Source organism: Ostrea edulis, chromosome 9, assembly GCF_947568905.1.
Source record: "Ostrea edulis chromosome 9, xbOstEdul1.1, whole genome shotgun sequence".
In the NCBI taxonomy this organism is placed as follows: Eukaryota; Metazoa; Mollusca; class Bivalvia; order Ostreida; family Ostreidae; genus Ostrea; species Ostrea edulis.
In genome coordinates, this window is record NC_079172.1 from 49,188,765 (window position 1) to 49,192,810 (window position 4,046).

The 4,046-nt window shown below is 50.9% G+C and overlaps 1 protein-coding gene across 1 annotated transcript in view; it reads right to left on the reverse strand.

Moving 5' to 3' along the window:
- LOC125659228 (protein SERAC1-like) overlaps positions 1-72 on the reverse strand; it is a 43,337-nt gene extending 43,265 nt beyond the window's left edge. The window contains exon 1 of the mRNA XM_048890834.2: positions 1-72. This exon is cut by the window's left edge and continues 365 nt beyond it. The gene's annotated coding sequence lies outside the window, so the exon portion shown is untranslated.
- Positions 73-4,046: the final 3,974 nt, after the last annotated feature.

Here is a 4,046-nt window from a genome sequence, read left to right on the forward strand (position 1 = left end):
GAATCTGTAGGTAGTGTTGAAGAACAAGAACATGTTCTTGCGCACATGTTCTCATTATTCGCGACTCTAAGATTCTGTACCTTTTCCCCGCCTAGAATGACGATGAAATGGGAAAGGGTGGTAAAGAACGCACTCTTTATGTTTCTCGATCCCGATTGAACTGAACTTGATAATGATCAAATCAGCCGGTGTAACATTGAATAATGACCCCATTGAAAAACGACCCCAGGGATAATTTTTCGACGGATGTTTAATAAATTTTCAACGTTGAAAATTAACATATACAGTTAATTAGCAACCCTCCACGCGTGGAATTTTGACAGTTTAAAAAATGACCCTTGAGATAATTTCTGCGATTGTGACAATTTAAGTGACCCTAAATGTACAAAATGTATCTTTGATCCTAGGGAGGGAGGGGGTAAATTCTGACGGGACGAATTATCAATTTTCTGTATGATCTAGGTCATACATGTACTGTTCAAAGTTGTCTTTTTATAGTAGGGTAAAAAGCTCTACGGAGCTTGTGTTGACTCGTTGATTGTATATAGTACGGACTTTAAATGAAATTTACTTTCTTACTTTAGATAATGTACTCCCAGGTACGCCAAGGCCAGGTTAATTAATTATTCATTTTACTGAAACAGCGGCTTAGTCACCAAATTTATCAAGCAAACAAAAATTATTGGAGAATGTTGATTATAAGAATTATATCTTTGATTTTCACACATTGCATTGTATAGGCTTAATCAATAGTAGACTCCATTGGAAGGGGAAAAATTAGGACAGGAAGAGAGGAAGGGTGAGGGAGAGGGGGATTGAGAGAGATGGAGAGATAGAGGATGAGAGAGAGGGAGGGTGAGAGAGAGGATGAGAGAGAGGGAGGGTGAGAGAGAGAGAGGGGGGGGGTTGAGAGAGATGGAGAGATAGAGGGTGAGAAAGAGGGAGGGTGAGAGAGAAGGGGATTGAGAGAGATGGGGGGGGTGAGAGATAGAGGGTGAGAGAGAGGGAGGGAGAGAGAAATAGTGAGAGAGGGGGTGAGAGAAGGAGAGGGAGGGTGAGAGAGAGAGGGGGATTGGGGGAGAGGAAGGGTGAGAGAGAGAGAGGGATTGGGAGAGAGGGAGGATGAGAAAGAGGGATTGAGAGAGATGGAGGGTGAGAGAGGGGGAGTGATAGAGGGAGAGAGAAATAGTTAGGGAGTGGGAGAGAAGGAGGAGGAGAGAGAGGGGGAGGGGGAGAGAGAGAGGGAATGAGAGAGGGAGGGTGAGAGAGAGGGGTGTGTGAGAGTGAGGGGAGAATGAGAGAGGAGGATGAGAGAGAGAGAGAGGGGTGAGAATGAAAGGGAGGGCGAGAGAGGAGGTTTGGGTGATACAGAGGGTGAAGAGAGAGAGAGGGTGAGGAAGATGGGGAGAGGGAGAATGGGAGAGAGAGGGGGAGGGTAAGAGAGAGAGGAAGGTTGAGAGAGGGGTGAGAGAGATAGGAAGGTTGAGAGAGAGAGAGAGGGAGGGTAAGGGGGAGAGGAAGGTTGAGAGAGAGAGGGGAAGGGTGAGAGAATGAGAGAGGAGGGTGGGTGATAGAGAGGGTGAAGAGAGAGAGAGGGTGAGGAAGATAGGGAGAGAGAGGGGGAAGAGGAGAGAGAAGGGGGAGAAAGAGAGGGAGGGTGAGATAGGGGAGGAGTTTATCAGAGAGAGAGGGGGGGGGGTGAGAGAGAGGGAGGGTGAGACAGAGGGAGGGTGAAAGAAAGAGGAAAGTGAGAGAGAGGATAAGAGAGGAGGTGAGAGATAGAGAGGGTGAGGAAGATAGTGAGAGAGGGGATGAGAGAAAGAGAGGGAGGAAGTGAGAGAGAGGGTGGAGGGAGAGTGAGAGAAAGGGTGAAGAGAGAGAGAGAAGGAGGGTGAGGAAGATAGGGAGGGTAAGAGAGAGAGAAGGTTGAGAGAAAGAGGGGGTAAGAGAGAGGGTGAGAGATAGAGAGGGGTGAGAGAGAGGGAGGGAGTGAGGATGAGGGTGAGGAAATTGAGAGAAAGAAAGGGAGGGTGAAGGAGAGAGGGGGGAGAATGAGAGAGAGAAGGAGGATGAGAGAGGGGGGATGAGGAGAGAGAGGGGGAAGAGGGGATGAGAGAGAGAGGGGATGTGAGAGTGAGGGGAGAATGAGAGAGAGGGAGGGAGGGTGAGAGAGAGAGTAGGTGCGAGAATGAAAGGGAGGGCGAGAGAGGAAGGTGGGTGATACAGAGGGTGAAGAAAGAGAGAGGGTGAGGGAGAGAGAGGAGGGAAGGTAGAGAGAGAGAGGGGTGAAAGAGATAGGAAGGTTGAGAGGGCGAGAGAGAGAGGGATGTGAGAGAGATGGGGAGTTTGTGAGAGAGAGGGGGGTGAGAGAGAGAGGGAGGTGAGATAGAGGGAGGGTGAGACAGAGGGAGGGTGAGAGAGGATAAGAAGAGAAGGGTGAGAGATAGAGAGGGTGAAGAGAGAGATGGTGAGGAAGATAGTGAGAGAGAGAGAGAGAGAGAGAGAGCGCGCGAGAGGAAGTGAGAGAAAGAGAGGGAGGAAGTGAGAGAGAGGGTGGAGGGAGAGTGAGAGAAAGGGTAAATAGAGAGAGAGAGAGAGAGAGAGAGGAGAGAGAGAGAGAGAGAGAGAGGAGGGTGAGGAAGATAGGGAGGGTAGAGAGAGAGGAAGGTTGAGAGAGGGTGAGAGAGGATAAGAGAGAAGGGTGAGAGATAGAGAGGGTGAAGAGAGAGATGGTGAGGAAGATAGTGAGAGAGAGAGAGCGGGAGGAAGTGAGAGAGGGGGTGAGAAAAAGAGAGGGAGGAAGTGAGAGAGAGGGTGGAGGGAGAGTGAGAGAAAGGGTAAATAGAGAGAGAGAGAGAGAGAGAAGGAGGTGTGAGGAAGATAGGGAGGGTAAGAGAGAGAGGAAGGTTGAGAGAGGGTGAGAGATAGATAGGGTGAAGAGAGAGAGGAGGTGAGGAAGATTGGGAGAGTGAGAGAGAGAGGAGACAGAAAGAGAGGGAGGGTGAGAGAGAGGGGGTGAGAGATTAAAAGAAAGGGTGAGAGAGAGGGAGGGAGATCAAGAGAAAGGAAGGTAGGGTGAGGGAGAGAGAGAGGGGAGGATGAGAGAGAGGAGGATGAGAGAGAGAGAGGGGGTGAGAAAAAGAGAGAGGAGAGGGAGGGTGAAAGAGGAGGCTGGGAGAGAGAGAGGAAGTGTAAGGGAGAGAGGAAGGTTGAGAGAGAGAGAGGGGAGGGTGAGAGAGAAGAGGGATGAGAGAGGGAGGGTAAGGGAGAGAGGAAGGTTGAGAGAGTGGAGGAGGGTGAGAGAGCGGTGAGAGAGAGAGAGGGAGTTTGCGAGAGAGAGAAGGATGTGAGTGAAAGGGGGGTGTGTGAGAGAGAGGGGTGAGAGGGGAGGGCGAGAATGAGGGAGGGTGAGAGAAAGAGTGAGAGAGAGAGGTTGAGAGATAGAGAGGGTGAGGAATATAGGGAGAGTGAGAGAGAGATGGGGTAAGAGAAATAAGAGAGGAAGTGAGAGAGAGGGTGGAAGGGTGAGAGAGAGAGGGGGGGAGGGAGAAGGAGAGAGAGGAAGGTTGAGAGAGTGGAGGAGGAGAAAGAGAAGGAGGGTGAGAAAGCGGTGAGGGTGAGAGAGAGAGAGAGGGAGTTTGCGAGAGAGAGAAGGGTGTGAGAGAAAGGGGGTGTGAGAGAGAGGGGGTGGGCGAGAATGAGGGAGGGTGAGAGAAAGAGTGAGAGAGAGGAGGTTGAGAGATAGAGAGGGTGAGGAATATAGGAGAGTGAGAGAGAGAGATGGGGGTGAGAGAAAGAAAGAGAGAGGAAGTGAGAGAGAGGGGGTGAGAGAAAGAGAGGAGGGTGAGAGAGGGAGGAAGTGAGAGAGAGGGTGGAGGGTGAGAGAGAGAGGGGGGAGAAGGAGAGAGAGGGTGGGTGAGAGAAAGAGGAGAATGAGAGAAAGGGTGAAGAGAGAGAGAGAGAGAGGGGTAGGGTGAGAGAGGGAGGGTGAGAGAGATAGCGAGGGTAAGAGAGAGAGGAAGGTTGAGAGGGTGAGAGAGAGGGGG